The 23,178-nt window shown below is 39.9% G+C and overlaps 1 non-coding gene and 1 pseudogene across 1 annotated transcript; both read left to right on the top strand.

The window, feature by feature from the left end:
- Positions 1 to 1,023: 1,023 nt before the first annotated feature.
- Positions 1,024 to 1,130, top strand: LOC114502244. Its single transcript, XR_003685074.1, has one exon. It is a non-coding gene; the product is annotated as a U6 spliceosomal RNA (small nuclear RNA).
- A 1,889-nt stretch (positions 1,131 to 3,019) lies between these two features.
- Positions 3,020 to 3,129, top strand: LOC114502193 (annotated as a pseudogene).
- Positions 3,130 to 23,178: the final 20,049 nt, after the last annotated feature.

Here is a 23,178-nt window from a genome sequence, read left to right as displayed (position 1 = left end):
TTTAAAGAAACTCCTTTCTACCTTACTCAGTCCCCTGGGTTTGGTGAGAGTTACCCCATCACCACCACCATACTTTTCTGAGAGGGGGCAAATAAGCAGGCCTGGACAATGAAAATACTCCATTATAGCATGCACAGTGATTGATTCAAGAGTGGGGCCCATATGCCAATCCGAATAGTTGAGAATGATTTCCAGTTTAACAAGAAAGAGGTGTTCTCTTTCTGCTGAGATTGTTGAGCTTGGGGAACTGTAAGCTTTAGCTTTGACATCTGAAGCAGAGAGTTTGTCTTAAAATAAGATGAACGTAGAAGGAAGTTAAGAAGTTGAGAGAGACAGTTCTGATGAAATAGTTTGAGCACCTAGATCCACCCAAGCCTGAAGACCTGCTTCTGGATTGTTCTGTTAGATGAGCCAATAAATTCAATTTTTGCTTAAGCCAGTTTGAGTTGGCTTTTTATCACTTTCAATTGAAATAATTCCAAACAACTTACCTACATCTCCCCTGAAAAAAGAGAGTAGGGCTGATATACTGGATTGCTTATATCATAAAAGAATGCCTGAATAGATGAGCTACTCCTGACATCTTGGAACCACAAGACCAAAATTTGAGCCCCATCTCTGCCACTGTTCAATGGTGTGACCCAGGACAATGATGCTCCTCTTCAGAGCCCTATTTTCTTCATCTATAAAATGGAGAAAATCTCCTTCCTACAGATGTTGTGAGGATTAAAAGAGATACTGGATAGAAAAGAGCTTTGTAAACTGAAAATGGCTTTATAAATGCAGTTGTCATTAAATTTTAATAAGTGGATTGCCCAAAGAGTAGAAATAGCAATGTATTAAGGCACTTGCTGAGCTGGGAGCTGCTGGGGCAGAATGTCTCCTCATTTTAAAGACGAACCTCAGTGCAGTTACAGAAAGAAAATTTGAGAACTTCTCATTGTCCTAAGAGATTGGCCAGACCAGAATGGAACAGTCGTGGGGTCAAGATGGGGACTATCAACTAAGGTAAAAATGATGTTGGTGCTCACTTCGGCAGCACATACACTAAAATTGGAACAATACAGAGAAGGTTAGCATGTCCCCTGCACAAGAATGACATGCAAATTTGTGATGCATTCCATATATTTTTTAAAAGATGATGTTGGACTGAGCATCATCAGAGAAGCCCCCAGGGCACATCCAGCCAATATCATCCTACCAAAGAAAGATGTGTGACTTGCTGAATACGCTTATGTCTAAGTTAAGTGGTCAGTTATGTTGAACAGTTATTAAGGTCTTAAAATATTCTAGGCTCCTGATCTTTGCTTTATGTGTATTGTGTTATTTAATTTTTAAAATAACCCTATGAGACTGTGTTATGGGTTGAATTGTGCCCTCCCCACCAATTTATATATTGAAGTACTAACCTCTAGCACCTCAGAATGTGACTGTGTTTGGAGATATGGCCTTTAAAGAGGTAATTAAGGTAAAGTGAGGCCATACGGGTGAGCCCCAATCCAATATGACTTTTTATAAGAAGAGATTAGGACCCTGACTGGTATGGCTCAGTGGATTGAGCCTTCCAGCTGATTGGATTCCCAATCAGGGCACATGCCTGGGTTGCAGGCCAGGTCCCCAGTAGGGGGCGCACGAGAGGCAATCACATATTGATGTTTCTCTCCCTCCCTCCCTCCCTCCCTCTTTTCCTCTCTGTCTAAAAATAAATTTTAAAAATCTTTTGTTTAAAGAAGAGAGTAGGATATACAGCACATAGATCAAGAAACAACCATGGAGGACACAGTGAGAAAGCAACCATAGGAGAGAGGCCTCAGAAGACAGCAAACTTGGCAACAACAACTTGGTTTTGGACTTCTAGCCTCCAGAACTGTGAAAACACAAATGTTTATTGTTTAAGTCACCTAGTCTGTAGTATTTGGTGTGACAGCCCTAGGAAATTAATACAGGTAGGCACTACTATATGGCCATTTTACAGAGGTTAAATGACTTGCCCAAAGTCACACCTCTAGCAAGTGGAGGAGCTGAGATCCCCAAGTAGCCTCCAGTAAAGTATGCATACTTAATTACTACACCATATAGATAATTGCATAGAGTGGATTCAATTCTTCTCAATTACTTTTTTCCTTTTTAAAATCCATATAATTTAGTTTGAGCACCTGCACTGGCATCAGACGTTTGGGTTCAGGTCTCATTTCTGCTCATGATTGTTGCACTTAAGCCTCAGTTTTGTCATCTGTGAAATGATCTGTAAAATAAGATGATGATACTAGTAGTATCTCACTCCATGTGTTAAGGAAGGTTGAATGAGATATTGTGCACTTAAAGTGCTGAGCACTAGGAAAACTTTCAAAGCTATTTGCTGTTATCATTGCATTGCTAGAAAGTGGAAGTTTCAGGATTCAAACTTGGGACTGGTTTGGTCAAAGCTAGTGCACATAACTCTTACATTGAACTGTTCAAACTTGCTGAGCCCTTACAGAGAGACATGGGAGCTATGCAGTCAGACAAATGGGCATTTGTATTCTAACCCTAATATCCAATGCCTAATACCCAACAGCTTTGTGGGATTCCAACACCTTTGTGGGATTGAGTAAGTTATTTAAATTTTCTGAACCGCACTTTTAAAAAAAGATTTTATTTATTTATTTTTAGAGAGGGAAGGGAGGGAGATAGGGAGAGAAACATCAATGTGTGGTTGCCTCTCACACTCCCCCTACTGGGGACCTGTCCTGCAACCCAGACATGTGCCCTGACTGGGAATCAAACCGGTGACCCTTTGGTTTGCAGGATGGCACTCAATCCACTGAACTACACCAGCCAGGGCTGAACCTCACTTTTGAATCTATAAAGTTGAACTAACAACTCTTTAACCTCACATGGTTTAAATGAGGTAAAATGTGAGATGTTGGTTACATAGTAGATGCTCAGTAAGCATTAATAGAGAGGATTTTATCTTTTTTAGGTTCAGTTCTAAAGACAAAATGCAACCAAGGAGGAATATAGTATAAATTACCCTTTATTACCAGCATGTGTTTCTGCAGAAATTTAAAGAAAGCTGGCAACAGTGAAGCCATGTTACAAACCTTAAAGACATTGAAGTCATTAAGGTCCCTGAAAATGTCTATAAGAAAAAAAAATTACTCTTAAAAACATCCCTTATTTCACCCCATTCTGTCATTCTTAGGTACTAAAGTTTAAGAAAACTGAGATGTACTAAAGAAGAAACAAAAGGAAATTCCATTTTCAGGTATGGAGCCATTCGTACCATTCTGCCTTAAAATATCATTAATTTCTTAAAAATGGGGTTTAGGTGGAAAATTCTAAAGGGTTCATATTTACATGTAAGTGGAATTTCCTCTTTACTTATCTATAAAGTCTCCAAAACAAAAATAGATTATTGTTTGCTTTTGAGTATTAAATACAATGTCACCTCTTAAGGAATCAATCATTAAATGTGTATGTGAAACTGTAATGAAACATCTGTGGTCTCTGGCTGGGTGGCTCAGTTGGTTGGAGCATTCTCTCACACACCAAAAGGTTGCTGGTTTGATTTTTGGTCACATACTTAGGTTGCACACACCTAGGTTGCAGGTTTGATCCCTGATCAGGGTGCATACAGGAGACAACAGCTCAAAGTTTCTCTCTCTCTCTGTCCTCCCTCTCCTCACTTCTTCCCTCTTCCTCTCTTCTTAAAGTCAATAAGCATATACTTGGGTTAGGATTTTCTTAAAAAGTAAAGTCCATGGGGTTTGTCCAGCATTCCTTTTCCCTTTTTTCTGGTAATAGTATCCAGTTTCTCTTAGAAAACTGCCACTCCTTTTCCCTCCCTGGACAGCATGGAAATGGGTCCCAGGCCAGGCAGTTATAGCACCTGTCTTAGTCAGCTCTGGCTGCTATACGAGGATATCACAGACTATGTGGCTTAAACAACAAATATTTCCTCCTCACAGTTCTGGAAATGGGAGATCAGGGAAATGGTGAGAGCTGGCTTCCTGATTGCTGTCCTCAAGTGGCAGAGAGAGCCCTAGTTGTCCTCTCTTTATAAGGACACTAATCATATTTTGGAGGCGCTATCCTCATGACTTTATCTAAACCTAATTACCTCCCATTAATTTAATTTAATTTGCATTTCCCTAATGACTAGGGATATTAAACATCTTTTTATATGCTTATTGTTTATATATCTTCTCTGAAGACATGTCTATTTTCTCATTTTTGTATTGGGTTGATCAATTGTAGGAGTGCTTTCTTTTTTTAGAAGAAGAGAGAGATAGAGAGAGAGAAAAGAACATTGTTTTGTTTTTCCACTTATCTATGCTTTCATTGGTTGCTTCTTATGTGTGTCCTGACTAAGGATTGAACCAGCATCCTTGATGTATTGAGATGATGTTCTAACCAATTGAGCTACACAGCCAGGGCTGAGTTGTAAAAGTTTTTATATTTTCAGAATATTAACTAAATATCACATAAATGGTTTGCAAATATTTTCTACCCTTTGATGTACAAATGTTTAAACACTTTTTAAAATATTTATTTATTTATTTATTTATTTATAGAAACAGGGGAAGGGAGGGAGGAAGAGAGGAAGAGAAACAGCAATATGTGGTTGCTTCTCACTCTCCCGCCTACTGGGGACCTGGCCCTCAACTCAGGCATGTGCCCTGACTGGGAATTAAAATGGCGACCCTTCCATTCTCAGGCTGGCACTCTATCCACTGAGCTTCACCAGCCAAGGCAAATGTTTTAAATTTTGATGAAGTCTAGTTTATCAGTTTTTTTTATTTTGTTGCCTATGATTTTTGTGCCATATCCAAGAAATCATTGCTAAACATAATGTCATGAAATCTTTCCCCTATGTTTTCTAACAGTTTTATAGTTTTAGCTCTTACACTTAGGTCTTTGATCCATTTGAATTAACTTTTCTGTGTAATGTAAGGTAAGAGTCCAACTTCACTCTTTGCATGTGACTGCCTAGTTGTCCCAGCACCATTTATTGAAAAGACTGTCCTTTTCCCATTGAATGATTTTGGCACCCTTCTTGAAAATGAATTGACCATACATATGAGAATTTATTTCTAGGCTATTTTATTCCATCAGTCTGTATGTCTACCCTTATGCCAGTACTGCTGTTTTAAAGGAATCAATGGTTCAATGGTTTTAATCATGTTAAATCTTAACATGATAGATTGTTGCTTGTATGCAGAAGTTTCACTGTATTTTATTCATGTTTTAGGAAATTGTTTGAAGCTTGCTGTTGACATGTCATGCATTATAATTTCTCCCATGTAAATTAATGGGAACCAGACTTCTTCCTGTGTGTGTTTTCATAAAAAAATATGTGATTTCTAACACAGATTACTAAATAAGAGATTTCTGTATTTTATATCTAACCTTTATTGGTTATCCCTACACCTACATACATTCATACTTAACAAAAAATCTAAAGTAAATTAAGATCTCTATGTTCCTCCATACAGAAATGATCCTAGAATATTTTAACTTAGAACCACATTTTTCCAACTTCTAGTTAAAATCACAAAGGATAACTTCTAAAGGTCAGATTTATTGAAGTATAATTTACATACAATAAAATTCACATTTTTCAGTATTGACAAACACACGCAGTCTTGTAACCACTACCAAAATTGAGATATAGAACAATTCCACTGCCTCCCAAAGTTTCCTACTTTCTGTTTATTGTTGGCTCTTCACCGCACCCTAAATCCTAGACAACCATGTGATTATTTTTAAGTATGTTTTATTAATTATGCTATTAGAGTTATCCCATTTTTTCTCCCCTTTATCACACTCCACCCTGCACTCCCCTCCTACCAGCATCTCCCTCCCCTTAGTTCATGTCCATGGTTTGTACATATAAATTCTTTGACTTCTCCATTTCCTATAATATTCTTAACCTACCCCTGTCTATTTTGTACCTACCAATTATGCTTTTTATTCCCTATACTCACTCCTCCCCCTCCCCACTGATGGCCCTCCATGTGATCTCCATTGCTGTGAATCTGTTCCTGTTCTAGTTGTTTGCTTAGTTCATTTTTATTTGTTTTTGCTTTTTAAAATTTCAGTTGTTGATAGTTGTGTTTGTTGTCATTTTACTGTTCATCGTTTTGATCATGCTCTTTTTCTTAGATAAGTCCCTTTAACATTTCTTATAATAAGGGCTTAGTGATGATGAACTCCTTGAACTGGACCTTATCTGGGAAGCACTTTATCTGCCCTTGCACTAAATTATACTTTGCTGGATAGAGTAACCTTGGATGTAGATCCTTGCCTTTCACAACTTGGATTAATTCTTTCCACTCCTTCCTTTCCTGTAAGGTTTCTTTTGGGAAATCAGCTGACAGTCTTATGGGAACTCCTTTGTAGGTAACTCGCTGCTTTTCTTTTGCTGCTTTTAGATTCTCTCTTTATCTTTAATCTTGGGTCCTGTAATTATGACGAGCCTTGGTGTGTTTCCTCTTTGGGTCCAACTTCTTTGGAGCTCTCTGAACTTCTTGGACTTCCTGGAAGTCTATTTCCTTCACCAGATTGGGGGAATTTTCTTTCATTACTTTATCAAATAAGTTCTCATTTCTTCCTCTTCCTCTTCTCCTCCTGGCACTCTTATGATTTGGATGTTGGAATGTTTAAAGTTGTCCCAGAGGTTCCTAAGCCTCTCCTCATTTCTTGGAATTCTGCTTCTTCATTCTGTTTTAGTTGAATGTCTGTTTCTTCTTTCTATCCCAAATCATTGATTTGAGTACAGTTTGCTTCTCTTCACTGTTGGTTCCCTGTATATTTGTCTTTATTTCACTTTGTACAGCCTTCACATCTTCCTTTATTTTGCATCCATACTCAATCATATCTGTGAGCATCCTGATTACCAGTGTTTTGAATTCTGCATATGATAGGTTGGCTATCTCCTCGTCATTTAGTTCTTTTTCTGGAGTTTTTATCTGTTCTTTCATTTGGGCCATATCTCTTTGTCTTGAGTGCACCTGTTAAGTTTTAAGGGGCAGATCCTTAGGTATTTGCTAGAGTGGGGCAACCCACTTCAGTGCGTTGTGGTGGTATATGTGGGAGAGGGGTCTGAGAAGGAACAATGCCATTTGTTTGGCTCTCACCCCACTTTCAGTCACTTCCCCTGATACCCACAAGCAAATTTGGCCCTTCTGGTGCTGATTCCTGGATGGGTGGGTTTGTGTACATTCTAGGATACTGTGGGTCCCTCCAATGAACTCTCCTGTGAGGCTAAGTGTTTCTCCCATCACCACAACCCACACAGATATTTAAAGTTAGAGGTTTGGTTTCTTTCTTCCTCCTCCTCCTCCTCCTTCTCCTCCTTCTCCTTCTTCTTTTTAGATTTTATTTATTTATTTTAGACAGAGAGGGAGAAAGAGAAGGAGAGAAGCATCAGTGTGTGGTTGCCTATTGCGTGCCCCCTACTGGGGACCTGGCCTGGCCAGCAACCCAGGCATGTGTTCTGACTGGGAATGGAACCAGTGACCCTTTGGTTAGCAGGCTGGTGCTCAATTCACTGAGCCACACCAGCCAGTGCTACAGCCAGAGGTTTCGAGGCTTTAGTTTCCTGTGCTAGAACCCTGGGTTATGCAGTCTGTCTCACTCTCTAGTTGTTCCTCCCAGTTTACCTGCACACAAACATAGGATCACTCAGCTGCTACCTCACCTACCCACCCAGTCCATCAGCTTGCCTCCTCCTCTCCCCTCTGGCTGCCCGTCTCTGCCCCTCCTCCCATTCTGAATGAATGTTTCTTCTTTAATTTGTCAGATTTCCATACAGTTTGATTTTCTGGCAGTTCTGGTTATTTTTGGTTTTTAAATTGGTTTTTGTCCTTCTTTCAATTGTTGAAGGAAGCAAAGTCTATCTACCTACACCTCCATCTTGGTTGGAAGTCTATTTTTGATCCCTGTGGGTTTTGTCTTTTTAACAATGTCACATAAATGAAATCACATAGTATGTACCCTTTTGAATCTGATTTCTTTAACTTGGCATAATGCATTTGCAGTTCAACCATGCTGGTGGGTGTAATAGTAGTTAGTTCTTTTTAATTGCTGAGTAGTGATCCATTATATAGATAAACTATAATTTTTTTCTGTTCACCAATTTGAAGGTCATTTAGATTGTTTCACATTTTGACAATTACCAAAAAAGCTACTATAAAAATTTCATGCATAGGTTTTATGCCCACTTTCTATTGGCCTGTTCATTATCTCATAATAAAATTTTAAGAGTTCTTTATATTTTGTGTAAACAAGTCCTTATTAGATATGTGTGTTTTGCAAACATTTTCTCCTAATTTGTGGCTCATCTTTCTATTCCTTTAATAGTATCTTTTCAAGAGCAAAAGTTCTTCATCTTGGTAAAGGCCAATTTATCATTTTTTATTTTATGGGCTATATTTTTATATAATATCTAAAAAAATGTTTCCTGGTCTGGGTCATAAAAAAAAATTTCCTCTTTGTTTCCTTTTAAAGATTTTGTTTATTTATTTATTTTTAGAGAGAGGGAAAGGGAGGGAGAAAGAGAGGGAGAGAAACATCAATGTGTGGTTGCCTCTTGCACACCCCCTACTGAGGACCCAGCTGGCAATCCAGACATGTGCCTCAACTGGGAATCAAACCAGTAACCCTTTGACTTGTAGGCCTGTGCTCAATCCACTGAGCTACACCAGCCAGCGTTATTTATTTCCTTTTAGAAGATTTATAGTTTTAATCTTTACATGTAAGTCTATAATCCATTTTGAGTTAATTTTTGTTTATGATAAGTTATGATTGAGATTAATCTTTTGCTTATGGATATCTAATTGTTGTGGCACTATTTACTCAAAAGACTGTCTTTTCCCCTTTCAATAGTTTTTACACCTTTGTCAAAAATCAACTGAAACAGCACTGGCTGGGTAGCTCAGTTGGTTAGAGCATCATCCCAATACACCAATGTGGTGGACTTGATCCTGGGTCAGGGCACATACAACGAGCAACCATTGATGCACAGATAAGTAGAAAAACAAAATGTTTCTCTTCCACTCCATCAATCAAAACACATTGAGATATGTCTTCACACCCACTAGGATGGCTAAAATTAAAAACATAATAACAGTATTGTTGAGAATAAAGGAATTGGATCCTTCACACCTTGTTGGAGTGAATGTAAATGGAGGACTTTGGAAAACAATTTGGAAGTTTCTCAAAATGTTAAATGTAAGCCCTGGCTGGCGTAGCTCAGTGGATTGAGTGCGGGCTGCGAACCAAAATGTCGCAGGTTCCATTCCCAGTCAGGGCACATGCCTGGGTTGCAGGCCACGGCCCCCAGCAACCCCACATTGATGTTTCTCTCTCTCTCTCTTTCTCCCTCCCTTCCCTCTCTAAAAATAAATAAATAAATAAAATCTTTTAAAAAAATGTTAAATGTAATAATACCATATGGCCCAGAAGTTCCACTCCACCAATAGGTATACAGTGATTAGACCACACCCTCACTTCTGGGCCACACAAAGTCTATAAGAAGCAAAAATGATTGCCCCTAAGGAAATCTCAACCGCTAGCAGATGGCATAGACACACATTCTCACACTGGTTCTAAGCTGACCATCTGGAGCTTTACACACCCTGAGCAAAGACACTTCAACCTAATTCAGTGCTTTCAAAAAAGAGAGAGAGAGAGACTTCCAGTCAAGTTGGAGGTGTAGGTAACCACAACTTACCTCCTTGCACAACCACATCAAAATTGCAACTAAACTATGGAACAACTATCACTCAGGACCATCAGAAATCAAGTTGAATGGAAGTCCAACAACTACAGAATTAAAGAAACCATATGCACCCAAACAGGTAGGAGGGGCAGAGATGCAGAACAGGCTGGTCCCACTTCTGTGTCCAGTAAATAAAAATTTGGGAGGGATATCTCAGGGACAAGCAGTCCTAGCCCAACACCAGGCCCCCAGTCCAGGGTTCCAGTGCTAGGAAGATAAGTCCCCACAACTTCTGGTTGTAAAAACCAGCAGGGGTTGAGTCAGTGGAAGAAACTGCTAGATTCCCAGCAGTTTCTCCTTAAAGAACCCACACATAGACTTACTTAGGCTCATTCCCTCTCAGCTCCAGTACTGGGGTATCAGCTTAAAAGGCATTCCTGGCATACAGGGGAGAATTGAAGTGTCTGGCATCAAGGAAAGAGCTGGGGGACAGTTTCTCCCACACAGAAAGGCAAGCAGAGGCCATGTCCTTCTTCTAAACCCTCCCCACACAGAACCACTGAGCCAACAGGTGGATGCCATATCTGAGACTCCATCAACCTGGCTAACACTGTTTGCCCCATCCAGAAGATCTCCTGGAGGCTCCATTCCACCCAAATTACAGCCCATCCAAGCTGTTAAGAGTGGCATTTCCATATGAATGGCTAGTCTTGGCTCATGCTTCACATACTTCCTAAATCTTCTCAAATAAGCAACAACCAGCCTCAGTGAGTCCCTAGCCTCCTTATCTCTTGCTAAGTGACCCCTGCCTGGCACTAGAAACAACCAGCCTAGACTCAAAGCTTGGTTTTGCCTGGGAACCTCCAAGCCCAGCACAAGTAGCAGCCATCTCATATTGCTTTATAGCTCATGCAGGGAGGTCTTGGACAGAACACAGGTGGAGGCTGACCTGGGCCTGCACAACCTGGGAAACTCCAGAGCCTGCACACCCAGTGGACAGCTACGGACCACATCAGAGCACCACCACCCTGGCCCTGCACAGCTGATTCTCCACAGAGGGTGGAGATTAGTGGTCAGTGGTCACAGCTAGTCCTTGAAGCTGACTGCCCTGGATAAATCCCTCCCATTGACCTGCCAACAGCAATGAAGGCTCAATTACAAGAGTAAGGTATACTTATCTCACACAAAGTCTGCACCTTGAGTACCCAGCTTGGGTGGTAGGGGAGGCTGTGCCACTGGACCCTATAGGACATTTACTATATTAGGCCCCACTACCAAGACAGAGAGTTACAGCAGCTCTACCTAATACATAGAAACAAACACAGGGAGGCTACCAAAATTAAGAAACAAAGAAACATGGCCTAAATGAAAGAACAGATCAAAACTCCAGAAAAAGAACTAAACAAAATGGAGATAAGCAATCCATCAGATGCAGAGTTCAAAATACTGGTTATTACGATGCTCAAGGACCTTAGTGAGGACCTCAACAGCATAAAAAAGATCTAGTCAGAAACAAAGTTTACACTAATTGATATAAGGAACAGTTTACAGGGAAATGACAGTAGAGTGGATGAAGCCAAGAGGCAAATCGATGATGTGGAACATCAGGAAGCAAAAAACAACGAATTGAAACAACAAGAAGGAAAAAAAGAATCCAAAAACATGAGGATAGTGTAAGGAGCCTCTGGGACAACTTCATGCTTTCCAACATTTGCATCATAGGGATGCCAGAAGGAGAAGAGAAAGGGCAAGAAATTGGAAATCTACTTGAAAAAAAATAATCAAAGAAAACTCTAATTTGATGAAGGAAACAGACATGCAAGTCCAGGATGCAGAGACAGTCCCAAACAAGATGAGTGGAAAAAGGCCCATTCCAAGACACATCATAATTAAAATGCCAAAGGTTAAAGATAAAGAATCTTAAAAGTGGCAAGAGAAAAGAAGTTAGTTACCTACAGGGGAGTTCCCATAAGACTGTCAGTTGATTTCTCTAAAGAAACTTTGCAGGATAGAAGGGATTGACAAGAAATATTCAAAGTCATGAAAAGCAGGGACCTACAGGCAACATTGCTCTACCCAGCAAACCTATCATTTAGAATCAAATGGCAGATAAAGAACTTCCTAGACAAGAAAGAACTAAAGGAGTTCATTATCACCAAAACATTATAATTTGAAATATTAATGGGGCTTATTTAAGAAAAAGGTTTCCAAATGGGAGAGGTGTGTGTGGAATGGATGAAGAGGTGAGGGGATTAAGAAGTACAAACTGGTAGTTGCCAAATAGCCATGGGGATGTAAAATACAGTACAGAAAATGGAGTAGCCAAAGAACTTATACCCATGGCCCATAGACATGAACCATGTTGTGGAGATTGCCTAAGGGAGTGGTTATACTACAGGGAGGGGTGCAGAGGGGAAAAATTGGGACAACTGTAATAGCACAATCAATGAAATATAATAAAAAAGAAAGAAAAAAAGAAGCTATCAAGGCTTCAAATGATGTGGAGGAAATTTAAATGCTTATTATTAGTACTGGAAAAAGCCAATCTAAAATACTATATGATGCTAACTATATTACCTTTGGAAAAGGCAATACAGTGGAGACAGTGAATACTAGAAATATTCTATAGTGACATTTCTCATTTTCTCTGGCAGGGGCTGTGAGTACCACCAATTCTAGGTCAACTTTTAAAATCATTTCTTTGCTTCGAGTGGGGATGGATCTGACCCTTTATGTATCTTTGCATTTATAGCAAAGATTATAGATTCTCAGGTTAACTTTTTGACAATGACAGCAGGGATCCAAAAACTTTTTATCTATCCACTCTACAATCCATCTGTAATACTCTCCATCATAGCCACAGATGGCTGCAGCAGACATAGCCATGCCCAGAGAATAAGAATGGGGCACTTCCTCTTATATATCTCTTTCTATTAGGGATGATAATCTTTCCCACAGTCTGTCTGCAGACTTTTCCTCTGGTCTAATTGTCCAGAACTCTGTAACTCACATATATGTATCTGCAAGAGAGAATGGAAGAGTGAGTCTGGGTATTCTCCAGTTTCTATAGTGGGAGATGGTCTCTTCCAATGGTGGAGAAAGGAGAGGTACAAGATGGAAATGGCTTTTTGGTGGGCAACATTTCCAAGCATTTCTATGAATGTGGACCAGGAGAAAAGATATGTATCAACTCAGTCCTCCATATTGCTGAAATTCAGTGTTACTTTTTAAAAATATATATTTTATTTATTTACTCATAGAGAGAGGGGGAGGCAGGAAGAAAGAGAGGGAAACAACAATGTGTGAGAGAAAGAAATGTCCATTGGTTGCCTCTGGCATGCCCCCAACTGGGGACCTGGCCCACAATGCAGGCATGTGCCCTGACTGGAAATGAAACTTGTGATCTTTCAGCAAGCAGGCCAGCACTCAATCCACTGAGCTACACCAGCCAGGGCCCATATTACTTTTATAATTAGAATAAAATAGTGTTAACTTATCTTTAAATTGTCCCAAGAATCTCAGTCATTTTAACTATCCTCCCAGCCATCAACTCTAGTAAGAAACCCAATCTACTTAGAAAACTCAACTGATTTGGGTTGCCCTGCCCAGAAGAATACCTAAGGCTCCACCCCTTACAATGTAACAGGTGTGCCTAGACAAAGAATTATGGCCCAAATGAAAGAACAGATAAAAACTCCAGAAAAAGCCCTGGCTGGTGTGGCTCAGTGGATTGAGTGTCATCCTGCTAACCAAAGGGTCACTGATTCAATTCCCAGTCAGGGCACATGCCTGGATAGTGGGCCAGTTCCCCAGTAGAGGGCACTCTAGAGGCACCCACATAGTGATGTATCTCCCTTTCTTTCTCCCTACCTTCCCCTCTCTGTAAAAGTAAATAAATAAAATATTAAAAAAAAAAAAAACAGAAAAAGAACTAAATGACGAGGAGATAGCCAACCTATCATATGCAGAATTCAAAACACTGGTAATCAGGATGCTCACAGATATGATTGAGTATGGATGCAAAATAAAGGAAGATGTGAAGGCTGTACAAAGTGAAATAAAGACAAATATACAGGGAACCAACAGTGAAGAGAAGCAAACTGTACTCAAATCAATGATTTGGGATAGAAGGAAGAAACAGACATTCAACTGAAACAGAATGAAGAAGCAGAATTCCAAGAAATGAGGAGAGGCTTAGGAACCTCTGGGACAACTTTAAACATTCCAACATCCAAATCATAAGAGTGCCAGGAGGAGAAGAGGAAGAGGAAGAAATGAGAACTTATTTGATAAAGTAATGAAAGAAAACTCCCCCAATCTGGTGAAGGAAATAGACTTCCAGGAAGTCCAAGAAGTTCAGAGAGCTCCAAAGAAGTTGGACCCAAAGAGGAAACACACCAAGGCTCGTCATAATTACAGGACCCAAGATTAAAGATAAAGAGAGAATCTAAAAGCAGCAAAAGAAAAGCAGCGAGTTACCTACAAAGGAGTTCCCATAAGACTGTCAGCTGATTTCCCAAAAGAAACCTTACAGGAAAGGAAGGAGTGGAAAGAATTAATCCAAGTTGTGAAAGGCAAGGATCTACATCCAAGGTTACTCTATCCAGCAAAGTATAATTTAGTGCAAGGGCAGATAAAGTGCTTCCCAGATAAGGTCCAGTTCAAGGAGTTCATCATCACTAAGCCCTTATTATAAGAAATGTTAAAGGGACTTATCTAAGAAAAAGAGCATGATCAAAACAATGAACAGTAAAATAACAACAAACACAACTATCAACAACTGAAATTTTAAAAAGCAAAAACAAATAAAAATGAACTAAGCAAACAACTAGAACAGGAACAGATTCACAGCAATGGAGATCACATGGAGGGCCATCAGTGGGGAGGGGGAGGAGTGAGTATAGGGAATAAAAAGCATAATTGATAGGTACAAAATAGACAGGGGTAGGTTAAGAATACTATAGGAAATGGAGAAGCCAAAGAACTTACATGTATGACCCACAGACATGAACAAGGGGAGGGGAATGATGGAGGGAATGGAGGTAGCAGATTGAGGAAGATAAAGGAGAGAAAAAAATGAGATAACTGTAATACCATAATCAATAAAATATACTTAAAAATAAAACTCAACTGATTTAAATGTTATTTTGTGCAATGAAGGAAAAACAGATAATTGTTCTTTACTGCCATGTTTTGGGTCTTTACATTACTGTCTTTAATCCTTTTAATGACCCAATGACATAAATGCCAATGTCTCCATTTTATAGATGAGGAAACTGAGGCTTAGAGAATGAAGGTTGCCTTGGTCAAGGTCACAGAACCTAGAAACCCAGCACAGACTTGCCTGTCTGACTCCAAAGTCCATGTACGTTTCTTTGTGCCATTCTTCTTCCACTCTCCCCATCCCAGTTATTTGTAAGGATCTAAAGATTAGTAATGTAATTTTCTGGACTTCAGCTGGGTCTAAAACATCCATCTTGAAGGCAGAAATCACAGTGGAGATTCTTATTAAGTAATCCACCACACAGGCCCTTAATAAGCAATAGAAGTGAAATTCTACCAGACTCTGGGGATGCCATTTAGCAATATTAAATTTATGGCATAAATTAGTCTGGCTGGAGAGTTAATTCCCTTTCTGGTTCAGGCAGTTCATCATGAGAGTGATGTCTAGTGGGAACTCACCGTCCTGGCTCAGATTTTTTGTAGACAAGATTTCAGAAGAGCCAGACTTTCCAACAGCATCTCAACTGCTCTTCCTTGGCACTTTGCCCACTTGATTTCTTTTTAAAATATACTTTATTGATTATGCTATTACATTTGTCCCATTTCCCCCCTTTATTCCCCTCCATGCTGCATACCCCCTCCCACCCACATTCCCCCTGTTTAGCTCATGTCCATGGGTCATACATATAAGTTCTTTGGCTTCTCCATTTCCCATACTATTCTTAACCTCCCCCTATCTATTTTCTATCTACCATTTGTGCTACTTATTCTCTGTACCTTTTCCCCTTCTCTCCCCCTCTCACTCCTCTGCTGACAGCCCTCCATGTGATCTCCATTTCTGTGATTCTGTTCCTGTTCTAGTTGTTTGTTTAGTTTGGTTTCCTTTTTGTTTTTGTTTTAGGTGTGGTTGTTAATAACTGAGTTTGTTGTCATTTTACCATTCATCTTTTTTATCTTAGATAAGTCCCTTCAACATTTCATGTAATAATGGCTTGGTGATGATGAACTCCTTTAACTTGACCTTATCTGAGAAGCACTTTATCTGCCCTTCCATTGTAAATGAAAGCTTTGCTGGATAGAGTAATCTAGGTTGTAGGTCCTTGCCTTTCATGACTTGGAATACATCTTTCCATCCCCTTCTTGCCTGCAATATTTCTTTTGAGAAATCAGTTGATAGTGCCCATCAACTGATGGGCACTCCACTGTAGGTAACTGTCTCCTTTTCTCTTGCTGCTTTTAAGATTCTCTCCTTATCTTTAATCTTGAGTAATGTAATTATGATGTGCCTTGATGTGTGCTTCCTTGGGTCCAACATCTTTGGGACTCTCTGAGCTTCCTGGACTTCCTGGAAGTGTACTTCCTTTGCCAGATTGGGGGAGTTCTCCTTCATTATTTGTTCAAATAAGTTTTCAAATTCTTCCTCTTCCTCTTCTCCTTCTGGTATCCCTATGATTTGGATGTTGGAACCTTTAAAGATGTCCTGGAGGTTACTAAGCCTCTCCTAATTTTTTTTTTTTTGAATTCTTGTCTCTTCATTCTGTTCTGGTTGAATGTTTCTTTCTTCCTTCTGGTCCACACTGCTGATTTGAATCTTGGTTTTCTTCCCTTCACTATGGGTTCCTTGTACATTTTCCTTTATTTCACTTAGGATAGCCTTCATTTTTTCATCTAATTTGCAACCATGTTCAACCGATTCTTTGAGCACCCTGATTGCCAGTGTTTTGAACTGTGCATCTGATAGGTTGGCTATCTCTTCACCGTTTAGTTGTATATTTTCTAGAGCTTTCATCTGTTCTTTCACCTGGGTCACTTTTTTTTGTCTTGGTGCACCTGTTATGTAGTAAGGGGCTGAACCTTAGGTGTTTACCAGGGAAGAGCAACCCACATCGCTGCATTTTGACTGTATGTGGGAGAGGGGTCCAAAATGGATTAATGTCACTAGTTCCACTCTCTGCCAGTTTTCAGTCACTTCCCCTGCTACCCACAGTCAAATTGGGCCCTTCTGGTGCTAATTCCTGGGTGGGTGGGATTGTGTATGTTCTAGAACCCTGTGGGTCTTTCCAATGAACTCTCCTGTGAGGCTTGGAGTTTCTCCCACTGCTGCCTCAACCCCCACAGGTGTTTTGAATCAGAGGTTTAAGGCTTTATTTCCCAGCACTGAAACTCTGGGTTGCAAGGTCTGACTTGCTCCCCAGTTGTTCCTCTTGTTACAGAACAGCCCCAGGGGTGTGTGAATGAGATACTATTACCAAATGGACCCACCCTTGTGCTCCAGAGGACCCCCCACCCCGTACTACGTTCACCTTGCCCACTGCCAGGGAAAGACATCTCTCAATGTCAGAAATTGGTGAAAAGGAAAGTGACTATTTATTTTAAAAGTTATAAAGATTTAGAGTAGTGACTTAATGTCTTCATTAAAAGTACTGAGGTGCTTTAGAATACCCACAAATGCACAGTCCTTCCTTCTCCCCTTTGCCCAGTCAGGGGTACCATATCTCAGGAGAAGAAGTAGAAGTCTGTGGTTCAGGAAGCCCCTTGGTTCCAGCACCATCAGCTGTGTTGCTTCCTCAATCTCCAGTTAATCCAAAACCTTGTGGCACCTTCTCATGGTCCACCAGCAAGAATCCTTTCACCCCTTTTCTTTCAGGCAAAGTCTCTCCTGCTTTCTAAGCCATGTGGCAAAAAGGGAACACCCTAAAGCTGCATGGTCCCAACTTTCACCAAAGTCACATGTTCCCAAAAAGCCCCAGCATGGCTTCCATGCCTGGGTTTAAATCCCAGTACTGATCTTCCTCTGCAGCACCATTTCCAACTCCTCCCACAATCAGTTACACCTGCCAACATTCCCCTATTCTTCCAGCTTTACTGGTCTGCCATAGTAAGTGCAGGCAGGTGTGGCCCCATGGTGTGGAGGGGACTCCTCCAAACTCTCACACAGGTACTGCAACCAGGGGTAGTTGCCTCCCAGTTACATCCTGGGTTGAAGTCACTCCTATCCCGCTGGCTCAAAGCATGGCCACAGCTATTCAACATATCTATGAAACCAGTTAAAGTTTATAGATATGTTAAATGACCATTCTAGAGATTATCTGCAAAACTGTTGCTATTCAAAACAACTCTCAATGGTCCTTCCCCATGCATCCCATCCTCCAACTCAGACTTGTGGGGATGAGGACATCCTATGTATATTTTTTTCTAATATTTCCTGAACATCCTGAGTTCTGGACCCCATTACAAATCCCCATTTGGTAGTCCCCCCTGGCTGCACCCTGTTAAACTCCTAGTTTATCTGCACGCGAATGTGGGACCACCTAGTCTGTAACCTGCTGCCTTGCCTGCCAGCCACAGCCTTGCCCACCCAGACCCTCCAGGCACCACGTTGCCAAGAGTCCTCTCCACCCAGCTGCCTGTCTCCACCCCTCCTATAGGTCTGGATGAATGTTTCCTCTTTAATTTCTTGGTTGTCTGATTTCCATACAGTTCTATTTTCTGTCTGTTCTGATTGTTTTTGTTTTTAAATTTGTTGTTGTCCTACTTTTGGTTGTGCAAGGAGGCACAGTGTGTCTACCTATGCCTCCTTCTTGGTTGGAAGTCCCACTTGATTTCTTGTCTGGCCTCTACCTTCCTTGTAAGACTATGAACAGAAAACTCAAGGATCCTCTGACCTTGCTCGCCACTGGCTTCCAGGCCCTACACAGTGCCTGGCACATAGTAGCACTCCATACAAGCCTGTTTTATTAGTTGATTGATTAATAAATCATTGAAAATTAGTTGCTCAAAAATTAAGTTAAACTGTGTATGCCAGGGTTTGCAAAACTCCCAATGGTGAGATTAGAACCAGCAAGAGAAACTGCCTCACTGGCACCTCCTGATCTTTGAGAATTTTCCAGAGGAAATCACTGGAAAACCACTCCTGTGTCTTTCCGGTGCCCCAGTTTGAGGTTGTAGCCAAGTAACTGTTCCCTTCTTCCAGACTTCAGCCTTTCTTTTTTTCATGCCTCACCTGGGTAACCACAAAAATCTCCTAGATGGTAGTGCCTCCAAGAAAGAAGAACCTTAGCTCTTGGTCCATGCTTGAGAGGATTCCATATATCACAAACACACACTTACAAAATTTTGGTAGAAACATATAGGCACTCTTTCCTTTGGTATCTGGTGCTCAGTCCTGGCACTGTTCAACCCATAACCCTAAATGTCCACCCTCACAAATCAGAGCCATGCTGTCCACACCTCTGAAGAAAACACAACCAAATCTAAATGGTTTTCAATGGGCTGTGTCACTGTTAATATTCAAGACAGGCACTGTTTCATGTTGTGTGTGAGGTGGTGAATATTTGAGGGGTAGAACCACTTGGATAAGAGAAAAGACAGATCAATAAATTTATCAAACACTTCCTTCCCTCTCAGATAGTATGACTGCCATAGATTTTTGCACAACAAAGCATTGTTTCCCCATAGTGCCAAGTGTACACTGGCTGCTTTCCAAGTTCCAATCCATGGTTGGGGAAGTGCTCACAAGTTACTTCTATACTCACAAGAATTGCACAAGATAACTGAGGAACATGTTGCAATGTTGACAGTTTTATTACTTTTTTTAGAGAGAGAGAGGGAAGGGAGGGAGAAAGAGAGAGAGAGAGAGAGAGAGAGAGAGAGAGGGAGAGAAACATCAATGTGCGGTTGCTGGGGGTCATGGCCTGCAACCCAGGTATGTACCCTGACTGGGAATGGAACCTGCGACACTTTGGTTTGCAGCCTGCGCTCAATCCACTGAGCTATGCCAGCCAGGGCAATTTTATTACTCTTAACTTGGCTTGTAGAGTGGCTTAGATGTAACGTGAGTGATGTGTGATGCCAATTCTTTACACTGGCAATGAGATGGACACTGGTGTTGCAAATGGGCTTGCAAATGGTTTTACTTTTATCAAAATATTGAATTAAATATATTTAAAAAACAAGTTTTAGATTTACCTAAATAATTTTGACTTTCAATTTTAACATCCAGCCCTGGCTCAGTAGCTCATTGAGTTAGAGCATCATGTTGATACGCCAAGATTGCAAGTTCAATCATCCAGGACACATATCAGAAGCAACCAACGACTGCATCAATAAGTGGAACAACAAATAGATGTCTCTCTCTCTTTCAAATCAATCAATAAAAAAAATTATCATTCACTTAGTATAATTATATTTTGCCTTTTAATTTTAACAATTTTTCATATTTCAGGAGAAAAATAATTTTGAGAAAACGTACATGAACAACAATTTTTAAATTTTAATATTTTAAATTTGTTAAATTTTCATTTTGGGTGAAAATATATTCAAATTTCACATAGTTTGAAAATAATTTCTATCCCTGCAATCATTACTGTCAATAGGATACAGAATCTGTGAAACACTTGACTTTAACAAAATAATTAGTGATAGTTCTGAAAGGACAGCAAGAAAAATATGTGTATTTACTACATAAATTAATAACTATTTCTAGATTATGTACCATGTTTTTATTCTTCAAAACATCATAAGTCTATGAACAAAACATTCATACAATTCATAATTAATTCAATTCAGTCATCTTTTTTAATTCTGATATTATAATTTATTTTTTAATAAATATTCTATTGTTCTATTACAGTTGTCCCAAATATTTTCCCCAGCCCATCCCCAACTCCCACAAACAATCTCCACCCTGTTGTCCATGTCCATAAATTCATTCATCTTTAATATTGTGTTACTTTTAGTGATATATAAGCTTGCCTTTCCACATTTTTCAGTTTAGACATTGTATAGTATTAAGGTTGGAAGACAGAGATCCTATCAAGGCAATTATACACAACCCTCTCTTTCTGCACATCCCCCCAGCTAGGGGATGATCACACCTTCCTGTCACTAGCATCAGGCACTACATTATCCCTCATGTTTTCCTCTCACCAGGGCCACACTTTTGTAACCAGTCTGTTTATTAGGCCTTCCTCCATTTATCCAAATTTGAGGTGTCATATACGTACTTCCTGCTAGCATTCTGACTGATAAAGGTGACAAGGGACTATGGTGTCAGAGGTCTCTGGGCAACATGGAGAGCAGGCAAGGGGACCTCTTAGCCACAGGCTTCCTTCATCATGTAGCAGACAGAGTGAGCTGCCACCAGAGGAGCAAGGCTGGCTTGTGTTATGCCATTCCACAGGGTCGTTCCTGTAAGTTGCAAGGGGCAGGAACAAAAACATGAAATAGCCTTCAGTGTTTACCCTTTTCTCTGTTAGTAAAATATTTCCTTGTTTGTTTCTTCATAATATTCCTATTAGAGAATAGAGGAAACTTCCCCCTGAATGCCCCGAAGGAGAAACGAAAGTGCTAAGTGAATTTTATCCATGTCACTCATCTTGTGATGTAAAAGGAAGTAGCCACTTCAAAGGAGAGAAACAGGGAGCTGGTACAGTTCACACAGCATAGTGAGGAACATCTTTCTGTCTATACCTCCTGTTACAAGTTGAATTGTGTCACCCCTCAAAAAAAGATATGTTGAGTTCCTAACGTAACATTACCCCAGTACCTCAGAATACAACCTGATTTGGAAATAGGATCTTTACAGAAATAATTAGGTTAAAATGATGAGGTAACTATAACCGTAAAACTCTCAGAAAAAAAAAGGTGGTAAGCTTCTTGACATAGGTCTGGGCAATGATTTTGGTATTGACACCACAACAAAATGCAACAAAAGCAAAAATAATGTGGGACTACGCCAAACTAAAAAGCTTCCACTCAGCAAAGGAAATCAACAACAAAATGAAAAGGCAACCTACCCAATGGGATATAATATTTGCAAATCATATATCTGATAAGGGGTTAATATCCAAAATATTAGAACTCATACAACTCAACAACAAAAATACACAATCTAATTTAAAAATGGGCAGAGGTTCTGAATAAACTTTTTTCCAGAGGAGACCTATGAGGGCCAACAGATACATGAAAGGTGCTCAACATCACTAACAATCAGGGATATGCAAACCAAAACCACAAGACTTCACTTCACACCTGTTAGATTAGCTATTATAAAAAAGACAAGAAATAACAAATGTTGGCAAGAATGTGGAGAAAGGAAACCCTTGTGCACTGTTGGTGGAAATGTAAATTGGTGCAGCCACTGTGGGAAACAGTGTGGAGGTTCCTTAAAAAACTAAAAATAGAATTATCATACTATCCAACAATCCCCCTTCTGGGTATTTTTCTGAGGAAAACAAAAACACTCGCTGGAAAAGATATGTGTAAACAATGATATAAACATAGTTACTTTAAAATGGAAGCAGAGCTGCCAGGCCAGAGGCACTGTCTTGTGCGTCATATGTCTCAGATCTTTGGAATGTTAAAACAGGGCAAAATAGCCTAAACAAGCTTGTTTCCCAAGAACTGTTTCCAAAGATGACAAGATGATTACTGGATTGAAAACATTTAGAATGCACATCACTGTGCTATGCTATTTCCACCAACATTGCCATCCCTCTTGGTGATGACGTAATTGTTCCCCTTCCCTTTCTCATATATGTCCATTGCTTTGGTCTCCAAATCAAAATAGTATTTGGGCTTCTGCCTGAATGAAGGATTCTTGAATAGCTATTCTTTATTGATCTAAAATAAACACTTGTCCACCTTTTAATTTTAAAGGCCTTGTAATTTTTAAGTTAACATATCCACCCCCATGGTCAGTCCATTGATCCTAAAACAATATGGCAAGACAAAAGAACTAAAATGGCAAAACAGTATTGTAAAGAAAAGGTAACTTGGTAGAGTCATGCTACCCAATTTTACAGTAATTGAGACAGTGTGATATTGGCAAAGGGACAGACATATAGACCAATAGAATACAATGAAGAGTTCAGAAATAAACCCACACAAAAATAACCAATTAATTTTTGGCAAAGGTGCAAAGGCAATTCAGTGGCGTTGGAACAATTTTTCATAAAGTAGTGTTGGAGCAATAGGTCATCCATGTGTAAATAACAAAAAACAAACCTTGACCTAAACCCCACAGCTCATGCAAAAACATTTAGTCAACTTGAGTACTAATATGTGCCACTGTAGGTTCATTCACTGTAGCCAATGCACCACTCTGGTGGGGGATGTTGATGATGGGGGAGGCTGAGCTTGTGTGGAGGCCAGAGGCTTGTGGGAAATCTGTAACTTCTGCTCAATTTTGCTGTGCCCCTAAAACTGCCCTAAAAATAGTCTATTTCAAATGGTCATAGCTCTAAATG

This window comes from Phyllostomus discolor, chromosome 7 (assembly GCF_004126475.2).
Source record: "Phyllostomus discolor isolate MPI-MPIP mPhyDis1 chromosome 7, mPhyDis1.pri.v3, whole genome shotgun sequence".
NCBI classification, from domain to species: domain Eukaryota; kingdom Metazoa; phylum Chordata; class Mammalia; order Chiroptera; family Phyllostomidae; genus Phyllostomus; species Phyllostomus discolor.
This window is presented reverse-complemented; position numbering and strand designations above follow the sequence as displayed.